Here is a 26,254-nt window from a genome sequence, read left to right on the forward strand (position 1 = left end):
ATCATCCCCTTCCCAACCCACTGGCCATGCAAAGAGTCTGTTCCCTACCAGACTGCCAACAGCAGATGAATCCAGCCCTGTTAACAGCCTCTGTCATCCTAGTTCTGCCAATAACCCTCTCGTCTGGCCTGCACATGCATTGAGCAAAAATAGCCCAGTAATCTGACAGCACTTTCCCTGCGGTTTGGTGACACCTTTAAGTAGCACTGAAGTGTCTGAGTCAGAGATGGTACTTGTGCCAGGCCCTGTGTCAACAGCACGACAGGCTTGGCCCCAAGCATCTCTACACTGGGTTAGCAAGGTGGCAAGTGCTGGGCCTGGTGCTAGGGGTGTTTAGCAGAAATTACTGGGTCACTTGGGGTGTTGAACCCCACTTTGATTGGGAAAGACAGCATTGACCTTGCTGAAGCCATATGCCCAGCAAAAAAGTTCACAATGTCAAGACCATGTCCACCAGAACGGGCTCAGGATGTCAGCAGGACTTGGGCTCCTCAGAGAAATTTTGCTGCCTATAGCCCTGAGACATTATCATTTTCATGTGTGCATATGGGAGGAGGAGGGGGTGGTGTCAATTCAAAGTGCAAAAAACCAAAGCACGGGCTGTGTTACAGCCTGCTGGGGTGATATACTTTTATAGCATGATGCCAAGGGTGTGTTTTGCATGTCCTGGGGCACAGCATGAGCTAGCAGTGTAACAAGGTTTGAGTGCAGAAGACCTGCCAGAATTCTTGGGGGGACTGTGGAGGGAACCAGACTTTTCCAGTTCTTATCTTCACTGTTTTTAGCATGATCTGTGGAGTTTTATAGTTGAAACATCATCTGGGGGTTGGCTCAGGGGAAAATAATAGTTTTGCTCCAAAATGCTGAGGGGTATTGAGAATCAAGAGATAATTCATGTCCAGGCAGTGTGGACAGTGGGGGACCAGGGAAACGGGTATTTCTTTTAGGACCTCAATGGGACAAACCTCTATAGATGCTGGTGTAGGCAGAAGACTGGCAGAACTTCTTAATTTTTATTCAGTTATGGCTTTGCAAGAAAAAAAAATATATACTCTAGGCAATTTCTAAAAGACAAATGGGAGCAGTTTCCAGCAAGGCTTTTTTCCTTGCTTTTATTTTCAGTGGTCTGAATCCAGAATTCAGGATCCCAGAACAGGTACAAGGAGAAAGAAAAGACTAAATTGTTCCTCTTGAAGTTTTTGTCTGGATGTCCTGGTTGAACTAGGTGAACTTGAAAGTCAGGAGGATAGAAACAGAAAAGGAAAAACTCAATTGGACACAAACTGAGCCAGAAATATTTTAATGGGATTTTTTTTTTCTAAAAGAAATTTGCAATATTCACTTTGATTCAAACCAAAATGTTTCCTTCAGTTGGCAACAAGTTATTTTCTGGTTATTTACCTTTTTTAACATATTAGAGAAAAAAAGGAGGCCAGTTTTCTATCGACCATTATTTCAAAACAAGGATCATTGACCAAGTTCGAATATAATAGTACAGTGTTTCTGAAACAAAAGATTTCTCTCAGAAAAATGATGCTTTTGACATTTTCACATGTTTCCCTGTCACTTTCATTCCAGCAGTTGTCAAACATCACATTTTCACAGCTTTGCTCTTCCCAAATCTCCATGTGGATGAGGGGAAGGGGAGGTTTCTATTTGTCAGAAGGAGACTGCCTGGCCACAGTCCTGGGCAGCCTCTCCAGGGCTATGCCATGGGGGTGCTGCTTCTTTGCAGCACACTGTGGACAGATGCCCACCTCCCAAAACAAATGGCAGAGTGTGGGTAGTATTGCTGGAAGGGGTGGAAAGTGTTGTGTGCCCCAGAGAGGCTGAGAAACCAGCGTCAACACAGAGGGGTGGGTTTCTGGCAAAGTGTGTATGTTAGCTATTAAGATATTTCCTCCAGTCTTTGATGTGCAGATCAGTTGCCCAAATGAACACAGGGTCTTTCCAAGGCAGAGGATGGAAAGTGTTTAATATGAATCTGCAGATTTGAGACTAGAGGGCAATGCACATTTTACATATGCAGGTGAGATCTGGGACACTCAATTTACACTTCCTAAAATAGGAAAATTGATATTGCCTATACGTTTCTACTTACTTTCTGACCATCTACACAGTGAACACGATATTCAGACAGATTTTTTTTCCATCAGTTGATCACCTCTACAGCCTGAGAACAAGCCAAGAAGAAACTCCAAGCAGATGTCTCATCTAAGCTCTCCAGTTCTATACTGTGTATAAGGAAAAATTCATGGATGGATGCTGTGAAGCTCTACAGGTCACCAGGCTGATTCCTGTTGGTGAAATCTAATGGTACTAGTGAGTGGGGGGAAATACAAGCTCAAAATTAAAACTAAACTCTTTCTCACAATTGTGACTTGGAAGAGATTTCTGCGTAATTCCACGTTTGGTTCAACTCACTTAAAAAATAAAGAGATCAAGTGCAAAATGATCTGGGAAGTCCACAAGAGACATCTGTTGCTAATGTCAGCACCAGTGGTTCCTGGATGGGATAGATGAAAGCATTTAGGGGAATCAAACAGGAAATTTTTAAGACAAATGAGATTCCCCCAGGTTGAGAAGCCCTCTCGGTTTCATGGCAAGAGACGTTTCCAGCTTCCAGGGACAGGTTTTGAGAGGCTCTGCTGTGGTTTCCAGTGGGAATTTTCTCCATGGTGGGTGTCTGGAACTGGTTTCTTTCAATCAATCATATTCATATATGTATATGAAAGACTTTCAACCAAAAGCTACAGGCTTGTTCAGTGTTAGGAAATCTTGACTGTCAAATAAATCTCAGGAACAATTATTTGCTTAAAATATATTTATATATTTAAAAAAAAAAAAAGAGAGATGAACAGATTCAGACTGCAGTTGGCACTTGTTTAAGGCAACTTAACAACCACTGCGAGAACAGAGACTCCATTGTAATCCCCTATATATACTGGCCCAGTAGCCAAAAGCAACAAATAAGCTTGTCATGAAATGGATGTGTAAAGGAAGCAATCAAAATTGGAGAGAGAAACGGGGCGGGGGGAGGGGGGAGAAAAGAGAATGAGAAGGACAGAGAGAGGATTTTGAGTGAACTTTTTGTTCAGGAAACAGTAAAAAAACACACCCAACCATCATTTTTGGCCTGATTCTGAGTGGCTGTTGTGTAGGGAATGCTGCAATGAAGACCACAGATATGTGCATTATTTTGAATAAAAATGCCCTCCTGCCCACTCGGAAATGTAACACTTCAGCAGTGGAGATGCCTCTGCCAGGGTACAAATCTCAGTGCTATGTGCTGGTCACCACTGCTCTGCTTCTCTTACGTCACGTCAAGGGGGCTTTGGGGTCCCCATGCAGAGGGAAGGAGAAGCAGCCCCGATTACTTTCCGAGATGGCAATACCTGAAAAAGTAGCGAAGTAAAAATTGCCTCTCCCTCCTTGTTTAACTCCAGCTTGCAGCTGAGGTTCAGCCAGCTTGACCATGCTGTCATTTTATTGCAGCACGATGGTCTCAGAGAAGTGAGCTATGGATTTGACATCCTGCTAACACAGGCATATACTGAAAATGTCTGGTGGGGACCTGGCCTGGACATGAGCAGTATAATCACACGCAAACATAGAGAAGCAAGAGACCCATGGTGACCCTGTGCTCTTTGCAGATCTCCACCAGGGTAGATGAAGAGGCCAGCACTTTTGGAAATGTCAGATGAGATCCACTGGCTGGTGGTTCAGTTTCCCCAAGGCATGTGGTGGAAGAGCCACTGTTTGACATTTGGCAGAGCACCCTGAACACTTCAGGGCAGGGTTCATATCCATGTCCATAGGATGCCAAAATCAGATTAGCAATAGGGCTGCATTTATTACAGAAAAAGAACAGATGTTGAGATACTGGATACCTCTGAAGCTGTAGTTGCCATGGTCTTTATCACAGAAGCATCGCAATCGCATGTAACAACCTTAATTAAAGTGTTGATTTAATGTGGGTTGCCCTGTTTCCCAGGCATGTATAGGGAATAGTACAGAGAGGACTTCTGCAAAAACTGCAAGAAGAAGAGCATGAACACCTTGTATCTGGTTCTTCTTGATGAGCAGATGTTTGTTGCTGGTACGAGCCTTTCTCCACCATGTGATGCCCACAAAACCAGGGTTTCGTCTGAGGAATTACATACTTGCACAAAGACCCTGGATAAACAGGGGAACGGGTCAGAGACTTCTTGCAGTTCCTTCCAACCTACATCATTCTGTGATTCTAAATCTGGGTTTAATTGCACTGCCTTGGTCATGTGCACTTGGTCAAGTCATTTGGAGTGAAGTCTTTGGATGCAGTCTACACAGTTTCCTCAGTGCAAGTTTATATCATTCAGGTTTCTGTATTTCTTTTGCAAATAGCATGTCAGTGTCTAAATCACATGGTTGCTTTTGAAGCAATTATACCTGTTTTTTCTGTCTCTTGCTTCTCCACACATTTAAAGAGGAGACACTAATAAATTTTTCATCTCTCTCCTTTTGTCCAATTCTTAGGGCCAACCCCTGAGACCTAAAACAAGTAGCTGCAAAGTTCTACATAGTAAGACCTTGCCTGAGTTCCATAAATTCTGCTGACGTGTTGGTAACTCATCTCTGCATCATGGAGCAGACGGGTGGGCTCTGTGGCCTCGGTGTTTTGCAAGCTGAACTCTCTCCACAGCCCTTTACAGAAATTTGCAAACAAGTTCCTGTAAGCTACTGAGGGAAATTTCAACTTTCGCTCACCCTCAGTTAATTAAGCACCAGGATGAACTGGGTGCTGTGGAGTTACTGGAACCTTTCCACTCCTGTTCAAGCATAAAGGCCTCAGATTGACTGTGTGACCCCTTGACACAGATTTAGCAGACTTTCAATTAGTTTAGCAAACGATAAATGCCTGCCTACCTACTAGCCTTCCTTCCAGCGCCTATCCATTGGAGCAGGTACAAAGGAAGAATAGCTGCTGTTGTTTATGAACACTGTTTGACTTGGTTTCTAATGCCTCGTTGTGATGCAAGATTAATAGTGAAATTTTCTTCAAATGCTCTTTAGGATGTTAGTGGAATTGAAGTAGAGGAGTGAAATGTGATCTGGACCAGCTGGAATGCTGTCTCACTGACTCTAGCAAGATCTTCAAGAACTGAGATCCTGTGGTCAGCCTTTTTCCTGAAGTTACATCTGTTACAAGCCTTCAGGACTGGACCAGTTCCAATACTGTAACACTGGTCTCACACTGTCAGACATCTGAAGGCCCATCTCCCTTGTCTGCTGTCTCCAACAGTAGCCAGTTGATATTGCCCAGAGACAAATGTAAGAATTACTTGAACAAGCCATAGCATTTCTGATGTCAGACTTTGATCTGAAGCTTGGGGGCTTCCAGATTAAGTCAGGAAAGAGGATTTTTTTAAAAAAAAAGCCACTAAGAAAATTTCCTCCATGGATTTGACTCACAGTTTTTGAAATCACTGATCTTTTAGGTTCTTCATGCATCTAATTTTCATGCAACACAGGAGCACAGAATAAGTTTTCTAGCATCTAGCTGGCCAAAATACAGATTAGCAGCCTCAATATTAAGCAAGTTAAGAGTGACTCCTGGCTGAAAGGGCAGCACTTTGACACTGATGGTCTTTGAATGAAATAACTCATGTTCCACGCAGAAAACTGTTACAAGAAGGATTTCTATGATCCCATGTCATTTCCACAGCACCTGGAAACTCCTGTCTTTATTTGCAGATTTATGATGTATCATAGATGCCAATATTTTTTTTGTCTTTGGACCTGGCTGAGGTTCTCCAGTGATGAACAGCAGAGAGGTTTTGGTGTCTGTTTACAGTTTTTCTCACCCAGTCCCTCCCTAGGAGAAGAGTCGTCATTCTATCAAGATTTCACAGGATTACCTGGGTGCATCCCAGTTCAACAATCATGGAGCTGAGTGTTGCAACTTAGTCATGGTGACAAAGCAAGTCATGGAGCAAAGGAAAAGGACATCTTGGCTAGACAGATGGAGACCTTTTACTTGGGCATAATACAAGGTTTCCCATACCTAAATTAAAACCTGTGAGAATATTTTCAGGTAAAAAAAAAAGGTGATTTCTGTCATCTCAAGAAGGACCTTAGTGCTCACAGGTCTGTACTGAAACACAACAGAATGACAGTCCTTGCTCCATACAGCTCACCGCGGAGCAGAAGCCAGTAGGATAGGGTGATGGAAAGAGCACAGTGATTGTTAAGTTCACTCTGACAAGATGGAAGGAAATTCAGAATTAACTTTTTCAGTGCAAGCAAGGACCTCGACCAAAAAGAACATGTACCGTCACGTTTCAGAAGTTTCTCAGTTATTGAGAGGTTTAAGGGTGTTACTGATGAGTGAATGGATTCTAGGAGAAAGCAAAACTGAATTTGAGGGTCTTTATTTGCCTCTTTGATGAAGCCAAAGATAGTTATTAGGGGCAGCTTTTTCACATCAAGCCCTACACTTGCTGGCCACCTCATAGAGCCTTTTCGGAAATTGCTCCTTCCTTATGAAAGATATTTATGATTGCAAAAGTTGACACTCATTTATTAAAATGAAGAGAGAAGAAAACCCCTCACATTTCTGAGCTTACATTAAAAAAGGAAAATAGAGGTTTTGTAAGAAACTATAACCCAATAATTGGGGGATTATAACAAAAACAGGAACATTTTTGTTAAAACAAACATATCTTGCCAAAACAGTCATTTCAACCAAAAGTTTATTTCTCATTTATTTATCTTTGTGTAAAGGGAAAAGATTCAATAGGAAATTTCTGCCAGACACACGCCAAGCTTTTCTCTGTCTCTGCCCATAAGCAACGCAGCAGAAGCCCTTGGGGGTAATGGACTCTTGAAAACACGTTCTTTCTCTTGGTGTCTGATCAGGGGCTCAGCACAACAGAAAATATCCTTGGAAAACTGCCTCCATCTCTCTCTCTGCTCCAGAGAACAGCTTATCACCAAAGTATGGGAACACAAGGAAAATTCTCCAGCACAGCCAGATTACACCATTTGTTGCAGCAGACATGGTAACCCAAAGGGATGAGCAGGCAGAAGACAGAGCATCGTGCCAGAATTGCTCCAGGTTTTTCAAGGCCAGAGGAAATTTTCCTCATAATCTTGGCGAGCCATCAAAAAAAGAGGTATGGGCTCTTTTTAACTTAAAATTAGGAAGTATATGGGGGAAAACAAAATAGCCACCTATTTGTCCTATTCAAAAAAAAATAAAAAAAGAAATTTATTGGAAATGTGTTGTTTGGGACATTTATTCCTATATCTAGGGGGGAGTTCTGCAAGCCTGCGGACAAACAGCATGAGGCTGGAAGGAAGAACCCAGTCTTGGTAAATGGATGGCTCTGGGGAGGGAGTAGCTGTTACTCCTGTATAAAATGGTATTTGAAAGGTGGGCAGATCTTTGTTTCCAAAGGACCTTCTGGGGAGAAGCCCTGATAGCTTTAACTGGCACATTGCCTTTGATGGCTGCGTCTGGGACTGTAGGAGATGGGAGTCAAATCTCAATCCATCCCTCTTGGGAAGGATAGGACTGTCTAGATTAAGGGACCTCCTTATTATCACTGGCTTCTCCTTTCATATGCATCCTCTTGACCCCAAATGTTTTGTAGCATGTGGAGTGAAAATGCTCTGTGCCATATCTTCTGATGTGCACAGCAGCATCCCTTCCCAGCTGAGAGGAGGTGAGGATTGAAAGCTGGACCATGGACTTTGACAGCACTCAGTACACACAGTACAGGAGATGTAAGGACATATGCACACACACGCACACACACACACACACATATTTTAAACTTAAAAAACCCCAGCATTCTGGCTTGTCAGCACTACATTTTTCTAGAGTTGTGTTTTAAAAATAGCCTTAAAAGACTTGACATGGCCAACCCCACAACCAAAATAAAAGGGGCACTACAGCTCCCATCTGTTTACTCACCCTGGGGCAAAAAGAAAGAGCCTTGGCAAAGTTTTTGTCCTGGATTATACCTCTGGACCAGACAGGCCTGGATGAGGTCACCTGGAAGTGGTCTTCTCCAAGTAGGGAGATTTTCCCCTTCCCTGTCCCTGGCTACCGATATTGGATTCACAGGGCCTCAAGAGAGGAGATGCTTCTGTGCTTTCTGTGCTACAAAAGCAAATAATATGGAGATAAATATGTAAATGCTTTTTGCTGGGCATTTTCATATATACTGCTAAATGCTAAAATGCATCATGTCAACACTCAATATACAGCTGTGATTTCCTCCCATATCCACTGCCATAGGTTCCTCACAGTATCTTGTGTACATCTTCCCAGACTCTTCTCCCTCTCTTTTCCCTCACTTTTCCAGTCTCCATATTCTTTTCTCCCCAATTTATTTTTATTTATGTATAACCTTATTTACACATGGCCAGACCCAATCCTCTGTGAGCTGCCAGGAGCACAAGTTTTTAGATTTCAGGCGGGTCATTTCAGTTAGTAGCGAATGCTCAAGGAAGGAATACTACTGAGCAAGCTGATGTTGCCTATATGCCCTGAGTATCCCAGGGGTCTGGTAGCTCTTCTAGCACATTCAATGAAAAGCAGTGCCTAAAATCTGGGATAGCCCCTTTTATGCATAACACAAAGTGTGGGTGAGTTGTATACCCTCGGTCAGACCAGAAGCAACAGGCAGAAGTAGGATGAAAATCATCACTTTGCCACAAAGACCTTCACTAGTCCCATGCCATGTAAAATAGTCTAGGGAAAAAGGCCAAGTATGAGACATACTCATGAAATTTCTAGTGGTCATCTCTGATGATCAAACAGGTTCACAAGATGTCACATTGATGATCAAAGGAGACAGATCCATCTCGTCTCTCCCATAAATGTAAAGAGGAGAGTTTTTTCTGTCACCCACCCAAGCCAAGATGTCAGTGAACCAGTTCTGCCCCCAGTTTGGGTTTTGTCCCATGAACTTTAGTCTTTGGATGGTTCCCATGGAGTACCCCATATATATGGTCAAAATCTGAGCCTGCCAGGTCCTCTGCATGTGGTTTGAAAGCCAGTGTCATCTCCTCAGCCCGTGGAGTGGGGGACAGCATTCAAGAACTGTGGGTCCTGGGAACAGGGAAGTTTCTGATAGTCAAGTGCAGCCTCAGTGTGTTTGTATTAGCAGTGATCAGCAGTGAGGTTATGGCTTAAGGAAATGGGTGGATTCTGACACCAGCGATATAAATAGGCACACGGCACTCTGCAGTCATGGGAATGCCCTGGATTTCTCTTCTGGCTACTGCTGCTGTCTCGCTCCACTCTGCTGTGTGACTCATGAAGCTTTCCCCTGCCTCAGTTTCCCTGAAATCATGCCAATTGCTCCTTCTTGTGCTGCAGCCCTGGGGTCTTTCAGGACAAGTGTGCTTAACTTGGGAGGTATCCTGCTGATCAGTAATAAGCACAGACTTTGCTGTGCTATTTTACCTTGATTGGAGAACTGATCCAGGGGCTAGGACAGAGGGAGCAGCAAACTGAAGAGACAGCTGTAGATCTGTGTTGATACATCACGGTCTAAAAGCAGGAAAATCTGGACCCTTGCAAACAGTAGTGCTTGGGCTCCAGACCCTCAAGAGGAACTGGGAAAAGGAAAGCTATAGCTTTGCCTTCATCCCTTTTCAGCTGGGACCCCAGTGCTTGGACAAGAGGCCCCACGCTGTGTGATTCCTCATGGCAGTGTGCATTCAAAAGCATCTGTGTAGGAGATTCCCCACAGCCTGTGGTGCTTTCTCAGGGGTAAGCAACTAAAAAAAAAACCCCACAGCCTGCAGTGAGCAGGGGGACGCTTTTCAAACTTCTGGCACTTGCTGCTAGAGATGCAAAGGCTCTGAAAAAGGTAGCACTGCCTGGTGAGATGGGAAGGAAACTGCCGCCGGTGTCGGTGCGGACCTGGAAAGACCTGTCCCTTGAGAACGCAGTGATCTCAGCTCCTGCTCCACTCCATCCTCCCTTTCCCACACAGGGAATCTCCATGTATTGATCCTGAGGAAACATTCACTCCTCAGTTCCTTCCTGATGGTTTCTATTCTCAGGGAGAGCTGCAGTCCAGCCTCACCCTTTCCTGCAGCCCAAGACTAAGAGGAGCATCACAGTTGCTCGTGGCCAAGCTGTAAACCGCTCCTTTCCTTATGTGCTAGAAATCTCTGTGAAATTTTTATTTCTATTGAACACCTATTCTGAGAGCTTTGGTTTTCACATGAGCACAGACATGCAGAGCAGAAGAGCTTTCCAGGATAGCGACTGGACAGGAGCCAAGTAATTTTAGGATGCGGTTTGAACCATGTGGGTGTCAATAAGCAGGAGTGGGGCCAATGGGCTTAAATGTGTGTGTGTGGGGGGGGGTTACTTTTAGCTTTCTGAGCCATACACAGAGATGCATTGGTCAGAGGAAAAAAAGTAGATATTCTGGAGATATAAATCATATGATATTCAAGGTCCCAGAGTATCTGCAGAGTAAATGGGGAAGATCTGGCTTCTCTCGTAGGTGTTTAACAGTGCTGAAAGAAAAATTGCACCTGGGACTTGGTGATGACCTCCAAGCCTTTTGGACCAGACTGCTGCCAACTCCCAATATTTCTTGCAAACTACAATGTACCCACAATCAAGCATGACCTAAGAAATCCCTCGAGACAACATAGCTCCCACTATTGCAGCTGAGGAGGCTGATGCAATCTTGCAAATCCACTCTTGCTGGACCCAGTGAACATGTTATTATTTCCCACACACAGAGGCTAAATTTGAGATTATTTTTGTCCTATCTCACAGCTCTCATCATGTTGCAACACAAGGGAGGCAAGAGATGTATTCAGGTCCTAGGAAAATAGACTCAGCTCAAGGATCCTGCTTCCTTGTGCAAGTGGTCTAAGCACTGATGAGCATAGACACCCCGTATTCCCACTTCTGGATGTCTTTTTGGAGTGCTTGAACTACTATATATAAAAATGTTGATCAAATCCAGCCTTGGCAGCAGAGCTGTTGGAGGAACACCTAGTCTGCGGGTTTTGGCAGGGCCTGTATATGATCTAAGCAGCAACTACTCATCTCTGCCTTGGATGAGGCTCTCCATGGCTTCTTGTATTGAACCAATAAGTAAAATTTCCCCAGCACAGAAAAAGAGACTTGTAAGGTCTTCACTAAGTAGAAGTTCAACATGTATCTCAAATGCTGAAACAAAGGAGATAGGACAAGTATTGGGGCCTAGGTCCTATACAGAATGTGTCACTCATGTTTGATAAAGAACATTTTAATTGCTCATAGAAAGCGTTCACACATTCAAATGTTCAACAATCTGGACTTCATTGGGGCCAGTGAGAGTCATCAATTTCCCTTAGAGTGGCATGCATAAAGATTTTGTCCCTCTCTGTGAGGGAGAAAAACCTGGCAGTGATGGGAATGGACCACAGGAAACTGCAGCAACTGTGAAGTTCATCACCAGACTAGCCACTACATTTGTGTCAGGCTTCTGGCAAGCAATGGAGTTTGACTTTACCAGCTTTGCCTTCTTGAAACATATGAAGGAAGCATACCCCATCATATGGTTCATCCCACCTCTGCCCCCTCCCTGCTTCTTTCTCACTAAAAGTGGTGATATTTTAGCTCAGGCTGCATTTCAGAGAGTGGAAGATGTCACCCAGAGACCTACAAAAGACACTTTGTAGTGATGCTGAGCCCAGTACCCACAAGCCCTGGAGCCAGACACTATGGAACGACCCTCAAGAAAAACCTCCCACAGCAGCATTCCAGTGAATAAGTGAACACGGTCCCAAATCCCCATGGCTCCTGTAGCACCTTGCATTTCCCAGGTCTGGTGGAAAAATGAGCCATCTCCACTCAACCAGTGCTTTCCCCAGCTGCTGGGGGTGTCTCGGATGTAGCCATGCAGGGATGTGTCACCAGCAAAGCAGCTCTGCCTTGGGTCTGTGGGGAAAGAAGTGATGCACATGCTCCCTGTAATAGCTCCTCCAGCCTGCTCGCTCCAATAATAGTCTCCGTGTGTGAAATTTCACCTGACCTGAACTTTCTAGAGTTTATCCAGCCCTCACCCTGACAGTTTAGAGCAGAACTGTTTTCGTGCCTCTCAGTCCCAGACACCAAATTGGAGCCGAAGTGACGTTTATTGTTTCAACAGTGTTATTATATGAAGATTGAGCTCATTACAAACACGACCTGTTTTCGAGCCAGGACACATATTAATTTGGATAAAATACCGGCTGTGTCCTCTCTCCATATGGCCTTATCAGAAAACAAACTGGGTTCAGTTTCATTCCAAAGAATGAAAATAGAATTGAATACTTGCTTCATTTGAGGAAACTCAAATAATCATTATCATCACGATGTCTCTGCTAATCACTGTGGAGAGAGGGCAGAGGTGTTTATTTCTGTGTATGTCTAAAAATAAACCAAGGCACAATTGCTTTGGGGGGAACCTGAGGGCAGCATGGGGGAGGTGTTCCTCTAGTGCTGGAGGAAGAGGAAGGTCTTCATCCAACCTCTGCAGTGTTGTGGTCCAGCCTTGTACCATGTGTTTTGGTATTGCAGTGTTTTCATGGCTTTTTTTTCAAGAGATTATCTTGGGGAATGCACAGAGGTGAATGTATGGAGCTCACATGTCCTTCCCATCTGCAACCTGACTGTGGGATGAGGGAGCCAGACACTGCATCCCGACTCTGCTCACGGATGCAGTGAGATGTGCTGGCCTAAGACATCCTCAGTGACAGACAGTAAGAGCAGCAGGTGCTGCTTGCTCCCCAGCCTTTTGCATCTGCATAGTGCTGGGCTTGAATGTGAAATAGAGCTTAGTGCTCCCCATCCTTGGGTGATTTCTGACCTCAACTATACCCAACATAGCAAATTTAAAAATAAAATTAAAATCTGAAGCATGTGGTTGGGGAAAGGAGCCCAAGATACTACTGAAGAAATCTCCTTGAAAGACTCTGTGGCACTGGCTCCATTCTCACTGTGGAAAAGCAGTGTGAGGAGATGCATTAGGGGAGAAAAAGAGCAGAAATCCCTGATTTCAGCCATTTGTAGGTCTGGGATTTCTTCAACCAGAGGTAGTAATTCTGTACATGGCAGCTTTCAATATATTTTTCTTAGAATCAGAGAATCTTTAAAGATGGAAAAGAACTCTAAGATCATCAAGTCCAACCGTCTGTCCAATACCACTATGCCAAATAAACCATGTCCTGGAGTGCTATGTCTACACATTTTTTTAACACCTCTAGGGATGGTGACTCCACCACATCTCTCAGCAGCCACTCTTGATGACTCTTTCAGTGAAGAAATTTTCCCTAAAATCCAATCTAACCCTCCTCTGATGCAACTTGGAACCATTTTCTCTTGTCCTATTGTAAGTTACTTGCGAGAAGAGGCTGACACCCACCTCACTACAACCTTCTTTCATGTATCTGTAGAGAACAATCGGGTCTCCCCTCAGACTCCTCTTCTTCAGGCATTTTCTTCCAATACTTTGAATCTTTTCATGAGGTAGAGCAGGGGGTGTGTGTCTTAGGATGGTCCATGGTCTTTTACAGCTGGTAGAAGAAAATCCACATCCTGATGAAAGCCATGGGGATACTGAGATGGTTAGACAAGAGGGCTGAGTTTCAGGGGACATAAGTGAGTTTCCTACAGAAATGCAGACAGTTGAAGTAAGATGGGATAGATGTACAGATCCCAGATGGTGGGTAGGAGAAAGAGGATGGATATTGAGAACAGTGCAGATCAGAGGAGGAAAGGCAAGCCACAGAAGCAAGCTGTGGACATTAACATCTGGCTTTAGAGCTCTGCTTTTCTAACTGCTTGGGGGAAGAGGGGACATTTGACCCATGCATCTGCATGAAAAATAAATACGGCAATGATCTTTTTCCAGTAGAAATGTTTGGGCTGTGGTTTGGCTTTCATTTCAGAAACCAAAAGAAATGCTTTGCTGTTTACAAAAACTAGATTCTTTTTCTACCGAAACCAGGCCTGCCTTTGGTTTTCAAACCAAACTCTTCTGTTAAAAATTAAAAATTCAAAGTTTGGGTTTTGAGGGTTTTTTTGTTGTTGGTTTGTTTTGGTTTTTTAATAGAGACTGCAATCTTCAAATGGAAAGAAATCAAAAGTCTCCAGACCAAATATGTCTGCTGCCCTAGAAGTTCATCTGCTGTCCCAGAGACCAGAAAAGTGCATAGAGCACAAGTGCATGAATGAACATCTTATCTGGAAAACAAACGCAGCAATGGCAGGTGAGTGACAGCTTTGGGGACCTCCCTTTGGACTGGAAATGTTTGTGTTCTGCTCAAGAGGAGCCAAGGTTGAGATCTCTGTCAATGTCTGGTCAGGGCTTGTTCCCATGGGGAGATACCTTCCAGAGCAGTTTTCCCTTTCTGGATCATTCCGTGGTCAACCTCTGCTGCACTCGACTTGAGGCACAGACAGGTCCAGGTCCAGAAAAAGAGCTCTGGGGTTAGGTGGCTTTGGTGATGATAAAGCATGGAGAATCTGAGGGCTTTGCAAGTGCTAAAATATGGAGAAAAAACGGAGAGGGATGACTGGGTAATTAAAAAGCTGAGGGAGACAGGATAATTGGAGGCTTAGCACCACATTGATCGGCACTGCAGTGTGCCTTTCTGAACTGGAGAAAAGGCTTTTAGATTAAGCTGTACAATAACTCAACACCCCAAAACTTGAGAAGATGAAACCAAACCAGAAAACTACTAACACCCCATGCTTGCCATCTCTTTCCATGATAAACTAAGGAGAAAAAAAACCCAACAAAACCAACATAAAATCACAGAGAGTAAGTATTTCTGAAAATATCTAGGGGCTATCTGGAAGGTGGAGCCTATCTGCTTGCTCTGGATCCAAGACACTTGCTACTATTATCGCTAAAGCAAGGCAGCTGAGCAGAGGATAAGAAGCACTAGGGGAAAGGAAGGACAATAACAGGACTAGGTCTTCAGGATGTGACTCACTTCTAACTTTAAAGAAGCTGCCAAGTCCCAGAGCATCTGCCTCAGCACCTAAAATGGGACGCTGGGTGGATTTGGGGCTCTTCACTCACAGGTTCTACTGAAGGCACCAATACTTTTTCAGGGCTGGCATTTTGGCCCGCAAACATCATCAAGCAAGTGTCCAGCCTCAGGATGGAGGTACTTTTCTCCTTCCTGTGTTTTTTGCTCCAACCCAAAGATGTTTCCAAATCAAGATGAGGTCCCAGCCTTTAGGTTTGTGTCAAGTGAATTCTACTCAGTTGGAGGTTTATTCACAGGTCTCATGTGGACTCCCTCAATGCAGTGACCCCAGATCCAGAGGTGGATTAGAGCTCAGACATACCCTGTCTTTGCGCTCACGAGGGGCTGGATCCACTAAACCTCAAGGATTTTGGATCCACTTTGTAGAACCACACAACAGCAGCTATTTTCTGCAGTGTGTTCAGGTTTGGCTTCAAAAATTGGTAGAAATACATTTGAAAGAAATTGCAGATATGTATGTGTAATGTAGAGGCTTTTGTCATCCACTGTCAAAATCTCCTCTCTGATGCATCAGGATTTAATTAGGAAATGCTGCTGGACTTGTCTCCGTTGTAATGTAATTAAAAACCTTTGGGATATCGGATATGGAGCTGGTGGGGCTCATTTTTTGCCTGAGTGAATGAAACTCCCTGTGATGAGGTATCTCTTCTCACCCAACCGAGCTGCTTCCTACTTGCAAGGAGCTCTGAATGTCTTCAAACAAGGAGGGCCTGACCCCCAGCTGGCTGAAATCAAGGAAGAGACTCAGGGCTCAAGTGCTTTAGCCAAAAACCTTTCATTTGTATTACAGAATGAACTATCTCACTGCTGTGAGCTAGTTTCTCCTTTTGACCGTGTAGAGTTTTCTGGCTAATATGGTTAATTAGGAATTGGCATCAGATGTTTCTTGCCATCTGCTTCACGTCCTTCCACGATGCGGTTGCGGACAGGATGACTGGAGGTAAATCCTCCACTTGTGCACTGGCAACACAGGCTGCAGAATCAGCTGTAGCCTGCCCAGAGCCCTGTGCCTCGCGCTGGACGACAGCACGTCTTGCACAAAGGCATCCGGCCCTCGTTTCAAGATGCTTCAAGTGGTGGATAATCCATCACTTTCTCTTCTCGTTTACTCCATTGGTTAATCACCCTCTTCATTCAGACTCTGTGCTTTATTTTTAACTTATGTGTGTGCCAAAGGCTCTGTTTTCTTTTTCTCGCTGCATACCACTGCATTCCGCTCCAGAGATGAAAGTCAGTGGCGTTTCTGCGTTATCCAGGTCACTTCCATCCATGGGATGTGGTTGTTTCTTTGAGGTGCATTTTTCCCTTCATGTGTCTAATAGTTCAGTAACCCATTACAAATACTCCTAAAGTGGAAGCATTTGCCTGCTTGCTCTTTTCAGATGTCAACTTGGCAAGACAAAATCCCAATATTTCCTGCGTGGGCTTGGCTGGATTGAATCACCGAGTGGTGCAATAAAACAAATACATCTCACACAATGCAAAACAGGAAAACTATCCCCATTTGGGGCAAACATCTCTATCAGCTTATCCCTTCCCTGAGAAAGGCTGACATTTGGTTTAAGGTAGAATACATTCCTGACACACAGGACTATGATCCGTTACAAAAGGGAGCCCGCTTCCTGGATTTAGGCTAAGGGACAGGGTTCAGGCAGGGGGCAAGCTATATATGTGTCAAAATGAGCAATGTCTTTTTGGGTCACATATACTTTTGACTTCAACACTGCTTTATGTAGGCTGTAAAATTAATAGGTGGGAACTAGATTTATTTGTCCCCCTGGCCTGGTAGTTGCTTGTTAGGTTAAACTCACTGATTTCCTGGTACAAAAGTGCTTGTTAAAATAATCTCCCTGAAAATATTCCTCTGGGAGTACTTCATCTTCTGGAATCAAAAATTCCTAAATAATGAAATGTGCAAGATGTGACAGACGGACTTGAGCAAAACAAAACAAAACCCCCAGAAAAGAAGAGCTCATTCGCATAAACACCGTTTGGGGAATTCAACTTGTTTCTGGTGTTTTGTAACGAATGCCAACATCTGTGCTCCACGTAGAAATACTCTTAAGCAGAACTCACCTGTTTCTCTTTTATCCACAGGGCCTCATTCTGCCCTCCCCACTGACCCAAGTCTCTCCATGGTGTAATTTCCATCAGGTTTATCTGCTTTGGCTTTGTCATCAGTCGGACAACTTCCAAACTAGCCCACCAGCACAGTCCCAAACAGGCAGTGAGAAGGTCAGTGTGCTCAACAACCCCTTTTTTCTGTCCTATCATCAGAGGGTCTGTTCCCAAAGCCTCATTTACCCACATTCCTCACATCGTCAGTAGGGACCCTCAATCCATTCATTTGATTACGTTTGCTGCTCAACTACAAATCTCACCCCATAAATGAGATCTCTGGCCCTATGTCTTCATAACTCTCAATATCCTAACACTTTTATCCTCAGAGCTGCCAGCATTCATCTATCTACCTCCACCTTCATTGTCTTCCATCCTCTGCAGCCCCATTTTCCTCCCCTGCACCACAAAACCCCCCAGATTGCACCCTCTGTCTGTTGCTACCAAAGACACTCCACATTACCTACCCTGATCTCCCTCCATCCCGTAGTTTTGGCCCTGTCTCCATGTCCTGAACTAGATGTGTCCCTGAGGAGCCCAGTGTGACAAACAGAGCTCAAGGAGCACATCTGGACCCAGTAGCACAGGGTCTCCAGCCTGGGGAACTTTGTGTGGTCAAGTCTGCCCCTCTGAATTAGGAAGATGCTACCAGCAGGTGCCCAGTGAAGGTGATTCTCCTACCCTTGCAGGTGGACATGCTACCTGGGGAGCCCAAGTATGGCCAGCACATAGATTTAGTGCCATTCCCTCCTCCATCGAGGATGACTTAACCTCTTCCTACCCACCCTTTAAGTTCTCCCTCTGTCAGTGCATGGAAACGGGCAGCTGCAGAACAAGGACCTGGGTAAGCATCTCTGCATGGCTCTGTGCAGTGCAGACTTTCACCATTTTTAATCTCTCTAGATCTTCTTGGTGAGGTTTTTTTTTTCTTTTTTTTGTTTGTTCATTTTTTTCTCAGAATTTGAAGTGTGTGCATGTAAGGTGGTGGGAGAGAGATTCTTCAGGATTCTTTCTACTGCTGAGGCTACACAAGCTTATCACACTGCAAAACTGTATCAGTGCCTATCCCCTCTCTTTAAGGCCTTCTCCCCTTCTTTTCTTGCTGCAGCTCTGCACAGGCTGTCAGTGTAATGTTGGGGGAGCCCCTTCCCACAGCCCTGACACCCCCTCCTACCTCTTCCAGGTGTGGGTACTTGACTGCAACTAAATACTCTCTCCAGTAAAAGGTGGTAGAGAGATTTCATTATGGGTTTGGAGCTGTGGTGTTGAGGGACCTGTTTGCACAATGCTCCCATTGTGCAGCTGCATTATTCTGGCTGCTGGAGGAAGAAGCCTGGAGTGCTGGAGGATGCTCGTGAGCGCCGGGAGCTCGTAGGTGAGAGTGCAAAGGGCATGTCCCTAACGTGGCTGCATGGAGGGCTGTGGAGAGGGGGAATGGAGCTTGTGTGTTCTCCAGGGACAGCCTGTCTTTACCTAATAACAGAGATTGAGGAGCTGGTTTGAGCTACCCAGACATTACATCAGCTCGTGGCCTCCCTCCTGTTGGTCCCCTTGCCTTTCCCCCTTTAATTCGGCAGCATATCCTTACAGTCACCTTAGTGTCCTGACCCATGAATCATGTTTGTGTCATTCCCCTAGAACTGGGGTAGGGTGAAACTGCTCAAGGAAAAGGCTCAGCATCTCTTCTGTATGGTGAGATGAATGTTGCAGGCAGAAGGAAACCTTCTGGGGGGGGTTGGGGGTGGGAGGGTGTCAATGCACTTTCCTTTTTTTTTTTTTCCCCTTTATTCTCCCATGAGACCCTTTTTCCTGGTAAAACAAACCTTCAAGCCTCTACCCATCTGAGATTTGATCCAGCTGCACTAAGCAGGATCAAACTGCATGTCATGAGAAGCTCTGTCCCAAATGACTCTTGCTTTACCCAGGTAGAGAAACCTGTATCCTGTCCCTCCAGGGTGGGAACCAAATCACAGAGAGATTCTTGCCTAGATTAAGGCATAGTTTACAGTCTATGTATAAGTAAACAAATATGCCAAAGGGTTGCCCCAGGGTCTTTCAGTGAAAAGAGTGTCCCAGTGTTCCTGCCTTTCTCAGCAATGGCATTCCTATCTGGAGGAGCTGATGGTGGGCCTCTGGACAGGATGGCTGTGGGCTTGGTGATTTCTTCAGGGTCACACAGAGAGTTGGTAGAAATCCTCTTGAAGCCTGGGTTTTCACACTCCCTTCAAAGAGACAATTCCTGTGACTTCTGGACACCCTTCTGCCCCCTCCTTCCCCCCCCCCCCCCACCAAACTGCACTCTTGAATCGCACAATGCTGAAGGAGAACCAGCTTCTCTGGTTCATGGGGATCAGTTTCTGCCACTTGCAGCCATGGAAAAGGACTTGAAATTATTACCCAAGAGTGTTTTTCAGGTTTAAAATGTGAAGGCTAAGAAAAAGAAACAATTAAGAAGTATAATCTTTCCCTAAGTTCCTGTGGTTTGGGAAGAATAGGGCTCGCTTCAGTTCACTGTCTTCTGGACAGATTGTTTTTTCCTCTCCTCTTCCCCTCCCCAATAAGAAAAATCCTCCATTAATAATAAAACAAGCACTTGCCTCCAGCTTTCTTCTAGATATTATCATTGTCAGACACCCAGTAAGCATCCATCAGGTTTAGCTAATCCTTGTGGTTAGCATAAAAAAAACCCCACCTCTATCCCCCCCCCCCCCCCCCCCCAACCATTTCACCTCATTATTTCAACACAAAGGAATAAAGTTTCTGTCTATCTTGGTGCATAGGAATGGCAAGTTCAGGACAGTTAGATGAGATTTGACGTGATGCACAAGAGTATTGAACTGAAACCCTGACTAACTTTTCTGATCAGCCCATCTTGGGCTGGATCCTTGTTCCAAGCTGGCCCAGGACTGGCTGACCATTAAGGAAGATCTGCCCATGATACTTTAAAGCAACATCTGTTTACAACAAGTGTCTCCAGATCCAAACAACTCTTGATTACTTTCACATTTCTGATATAGATAGAGCAGCTCAGAAGATTTGGTCTTACGGTTCCCAGAACATCTTCCTCAAAGGACATCATTTGGAGGTAATTGTAGGGCTGTTGTTGTAAACAGTCTCTCTGAAAACTCCCAACAAAGCAAGCATCCCTTATTGAAAACACTCCATCCAGACAGTGTTGTTTGTCAGTGATGAGCTGCAGGGATGCTGGATCCCTGACCCTTTTTTATAATCTTCAGCGGTCACGAACCAGGCTGTTTGGAAGGATCTGTTTGAATCAGGGGACTTCCAAGAGGAACCAAAAAAATCACGCCAGGAGTGCAGCCTGTTCCATTTATTCCACTTTCCCTTGCTAATGAGGGTGATCTGTGCAAAACATGAGGCCCCAGACAGGGCTGACATACTGTCATAGAGGCCAGCTTTTAAAAGGACCTACGGGGCTGAACTTTTATTGCAGTATGGGTTAAGAAAGGGCATTTATTAGGAGAGCAGCAACTCCAGTCATTTTTTCTTCAGAAAGCAAAGAGAGATGAGCACCTTCAAACTTGATCTGTCCTCCTTGTTGTAGGATGGGGCAGTCTGCCCTTAAAAAAACCAGCCAGAGCAAGCAGGCTTATGAATTAGGTATCTCTGTTAGGTGTCCGTGGTTAGCTGGGAGGACTCTGAGCCCTGGCAATTATAAGCGCTTTTAAGGATCTGTCCTCAAACCAGCCAGCAGCTGTATCACACCAATTAACTTGTCCCGTGGACCAGCAATAAAGGAGGGGAGTAACCCCCCAGTGTTGCCAACTTTTATGATTTTATTGGACATCTTGCAGTTGTCAATGTTCTTTCCATAAAATCCCAGCTGCTGGGTTCAGGAGACTGCGCGTGAAGAATCTCAGGTTTTGTTCAACATCAAAAGAAAGAAAGAAAAAAATAAAAAGCTTTTACCCCTTGTAATTATAATGCAAAGCTTAGAAATATGAAATCAAAAGCATTCTGCAAGCTCAAAGTCTGGCAGATAAAAAAAAAAAAGGACCCAAACCTAGTAATCCTTAAAATAATCTCAGGACGTGCAAGCTACACTTCCAGCTTTTGGTGGCCAGAGTCCTGGTAGGTTGACATGTGGGTTGGCAGTTCCAGCTCCCTGCATGGGGATATGTAGAGTTTAGGCAGAAGAGCATAAGCAATGGCATTACAACATTTGTGGAAGTTTCCACCTGTGAGCTGAACAACTGCAGCCAGTCATGTGCTGCTCTTATGTACTTCAACCTAAAAGGAAAGTACTTTTCATCAAACCCTCATGAAGGGCAAAAGCTGTGTGGGGTGGACAGAGGGAACATGAAAATGCTTTAAGATTTTGTGTGCATGTGTATATACACTAGGAAGACACACGCTGTCAGCACAGCTCAGCTGAGCAGCAGCAACTCATCACACTGATGAGCTATCAGTCTTGAAATAAAACTTGTGCCTCCATCTGTGTAGGAAAAGCCTTCATTGTTTTGAGGAGTTACATGACACAGTGCATCCTGGTGCCCTGGCAAACCGAAACACCCAGGGGACCTCCAGAGGACAAAGTATGGATAGGTGGAGGACACCAGGTTTACCCTCAACCGGTCAGTGCTGTTTGGGTTTGCCAGGTGGTGGCCCCTGGAAACCTACAGCATCCCCGGTGGAGCAGGAGGAAGAGGAGTATGGTGGGTTCAGCAGGTGGCGCTCCTCCCCTGACTAAATGCTGACAATTAGCAAATTAAATTAATTAGGGAGCGATTTGGACTGAGGTTTCCTTTGCCGGTTCACCGGGCTGCTGCCTGCATGTGTGTGGGCCTCTTTATTGCCCCCTGAGCAGAAGACAGTCTTTTGCATGGAGCCACGGAAGGGGCGGCCATGTGTTTGCAGGAGGTGTGGGGAGATGTGCCGATGTCAAATCAAAGGCTGACACCAAAGGTGAGCCCTGTTGTACATTATTGCAAGGTGGGAATCAGTGATGGACAAGCAGCCGGGGCTCAGAGAGGGCTTGGTGTGCTGGTCAAGTCATTGCTGTCACCCCTCAATTCGTTGCCCTCACCCCAAGTGAAGGAACTGCCTCAGTTTCCCAATCCACGCTGCTGAGCTGTGGGAACATGCTGCCCTGGGGACTGTGGTGCAAAGGGCTACATGCAGTCATCCTTGCCTTCTCCCAGGTGCTCATCTTCCTCCTTCACTCACACTTTGAGGCAAGCTCTCTAATGGCTTGCTCTTAATTAGGGTGAACTCTGAGTGCCCTGCTAGCACACCCTTTCCTTTGTCAGCTAATTGGCCGGGCTTTCTGATCTATTATGTAAATAGTCTAAGTCTCTGCGGCACAGTGTCGTAACGCAATGCATTCCTGGGAGCCTGGGCTTCTGTTTCATGGGATTGTGCTCCAGCCTCAGGCAAAAACAGCAGCAACAACAACAAAAACCAGGCAAGCCTTTGGCTCGTTTTCTGGAGGCTCCAGAAACGAGTTGCAGAAGAAAGTGTTCTGGGCAGCAGTTCAGGGCATGCAGATGGGGAGAAGGGTGCGTGATGTGGCTGAGGACAGTGGGAAGAGTTAAAGGCTTTTCAGCAGAGCTGGCCACTCTCTGTCTGGCAGGCTGGTGTGCAGGGAAGCCAGCATCACCTCCTGCAGCCAAGGCTGTGCTCACACTTCCCAGCCCAGTGCTCCTATGTTGTTGCCCAGCGCACACAGGTAGGGCTGGGATTGAGTCTGAAGGCTCTCCCATGTCAAATCCCCAAGAAGGAAAGGAGCAACAGAGAAAAGGCTTTGCAATGTGAACAACTTCTCCTTACAGCACTGTGGTGGTTCTTCCTCCTGTCCTGGGACCAGTGAAGCTCCTCATCAAGTCTCGAGATGCCTCATAGCATTATGCATGGAAGCATAACAGATTTTTAGTGAAGATATAGACATTTAAGGAACCAGGGAGTCTGTGTGGCTAAGCAGCTTTTATGTGAGAGACCTGCTTACCCAGACAGACAAGCCAAGGGTCTCTCCTTCCCACCCACCTTTGGAGAAGCTACAGCAAGGCAACACACCATCCAGTGCTAACAAGAAACAAAGGGGTAGTTGCTTCTGGAAAGAGATCAACAGAACAATTTTTATTCTTTTTCCAAAGCAAATAATCACACTGAGCACCTCTATTTTGGGGTTAAAGATGGTCTAAATGGGTCTTCTGCGGTGTACCATGTCCTGCCAACTGTGCTGCTTTTGCAGGCAGCTTGGGAGAGGTGCCCCAAACAGGCTTGCCAAGCAGTGCCTGACCTGGCTCCACACAGCATCAACCAGTATTTTCTAAGGGGGAACTACAAAGGGAGAAAAGGAGAGGGAGAAAAACTTCAAAACTATAATTATTCCACAGACAAGGAGAGCTATAAAATAAATGAGCAAAGTCCCTGCTCCGATAAATCCACTTAGAAATCCAAACCCAGTAGCAACAGTGTAATTTATGTCCCATTGAAAGGGGTCCAGATGAAAATTGATGAAGTCTCTTATTTGTGTAATAAATCAGTTTCCATTAATGTAACCGATACGCATATTTATAAACACTGCTTGTACCCTGAGCTTGTTATTCAGGTCATTGGAGGGGGGGGGCGGTGGGGAGAGAAGGGTGCTCTGAACCATAAAGTCCTTTCTGATAAATCCAGAAAGACAATCTGTGAAAAGACAGTGGGCTCAATTTATGACACCTGAAAAAGAGCCAAGTGTGAGTAAATCTTCTGTTCTTGCAGAAATAAATCTGGTAAAGTCCTCTTCTTCCCTCGTGTCTCTGGAGGGGGCCGTAGAGCCAGTTAAAAATTCGAGATAATTTCAAACAGTTGTTTGCTTTGACCACACCTCTGTGCTCCCAGTCCCATAAATCCCACTGCCCACGTTGACGCCTGTTGCACACCATGAACAGCTTTGTTGTCACTGGACTTAAAGGGAAGCTGCAAGGTGGGATGGTGCTGGTCCCTCAATGCACAAGCTTCATCTTCGCCCATGAAGTGAGGGGTTGAGGTTGCATAGAACATCTCTGCTGGTCACAGGGCACCAAGGATGCAATGCAACTTACTGCAGAGGATCATTTGTGTGTCAGACACAGTGAAGTGTGAAAGGTTGTCACGTCTGTGGTTCGATTTGTGTTTCTGAGGGAGCGGCAACCTGTCAGGGTTGTGGAGAAGACACACAGCATGTGGAGAAGACACACAGCATACACACAGCCCTCTTTGCTGCCAAGAGGGCTGTGGTATGAAAACTATGATGCCAGCCTGACCTGAAGTGGCTTACCCCAGAGCAGAGCAGCAGAGATGCAGGACTAGGTCTGGGATTGCATTAGGTTAAGGTGTTATGCCAATATCCCACGAGAGGCAGCAAACCTTGCAATCTGGCATCTGAGTTCTTGGAAGAGTACGTGGGCTTGAACCTCCCTGACTTTGGTTTCTATCAGTGGAGGCTGCAAGGTGCGGCAGGCATGGTGCAGGCACACCACCCATAGCACTGGTTTTGCAGCCTCTCATGAAAAAGCAGCAGCTCAGGCCTAAGACTTGTCCTTTGGCAGAGAAAAATGCCCAAGGCTAAGCCTATACTAATAAATTAAGCAGGGCCAGGATATGGGCTAACCCAGGCATTTGATTGTCAGTTTTGTCCCTGCTAGTCAACAGGAACCTAAAACCCAACGTCTGGAGCACTTCAAAGGATAGCAGAGGCTGTTCTGAGAAGTCTTCTAGTGGGGTTTTTTGGGGGGGAAGAAGAGAGTCCAGACATGTGGGAAAAGGCAGAATGCCAAACTGCACACCTGAGATGCAGTAACCCCAAAAAGTCCCTCAGTGTAGGAGCTCCATCATTCAAGGTATGGAAATCTTGCATGAACAAGCTCCTGAGCAACCTCCTTGGTTTTTGAAGTCATCTTTCCTAGAAGAGAGAATTTGGAATGAACACTTCCAAAGATCCAAAGTCAGTCCATAGTGCTGTGCTATGTGCATTTCCCAGTGGCCTGAGACACTGGTTTGGCTTATTTATGAGGAGATACTTAGCAAGTGTGACCCAGCTGCTTGTTTGTGATTCCAGGGAGGGCTTGATGGCAGACAGTTTGGTGATCATAGATTCTTTTAGGTTGGAAAAGACCCTTAATATCATGAAGCCCAAGAGTTATCCTAGCACTGCCAAGTCTACCAATAAACCATGTCCCCAAGCATCAAATCTGCATGTCTTTTAAATCCCTTCAGGGATGGTGACTCCACCACTTCCCTGGGCAGCCTGTTCCAGTGTTTCATAATGTTTTCAGTGAAGAAATGTGTTTGTTTTTTTGTTTACTTCCTGCACAGTTTGCACAAAAATGAAGCACAAGACATCAAAGTGGGTGCCAGAGAGACCAGGCACATATCAGCCCCTTCCAACACCTTGATGCCTGGCTGTGGTGCCAGGCTCAGAGATGAGCCTGGTGGCATGTGTGTCTTCACATGAGTATGGAAGGCACAAGCTGTAACTAAGGAGTGCCTGGTGTGGGTGTTGCAGCTGGCTGGGGAGTGCCTTCTCATGCCAGCTGAGGGGCAAGAGCAGGGCTGGGAAGATGCTCCAACTTTTCCTTGGCACCTGGTGGAGAGTTCATGGGAGCTGCCCAGGGAGAGGAACACATACTGGGAACACTGAGATCCAGGAAGCAAACAGTGGGGTTATCACAGGTTCCATCGTGAGACTCAGGCTTGTGGTCTAACGAAGCTGAATGATCTCAGCAGCACCTGATCATCCAGAGAGCTGAGGTGAGGTTCTGGAGAAGTTTACCAAAGACGACACGGGAAGATTTCAACCAAAGGGATGAAGCTGTATTAAAGGCTGAGCTCTGGATCAGCAGTGAACATCAGGAGGAGATTGGAGACTGGGGAAAAAAGCATAGGGCCTAAAACTCTGAGTCATCCTAGCCCTGAAACCCCCCAATCAGGCTGTCTCCCACATTTGTATTTCATATTGATGGCTGAGGTAAGGAATCTGGCAAGTGACTCCAGGAAGGCAGGCTCTGTGTCATGGTAGGTTGCTTGACAGCTAGGCAGGGACAGAAGATGCAGCTGAAGGTCACAGGGTAGATGGTCAGGTCTCCAGGGGTCTCAGCACTTT

Source organism: Gallinula chloropus (genome assembly GCF_964237585.1).
Source record: "Gallinula chloropus genome assembly, chromosome: 4".
Classification (NCBI taxonomy): domain Eukaryota; kingdom Metazoa; phylum Chordata; class Aves; order Gruiformes; family Rallidae; genus Gallinula; species Gallinula chloropus.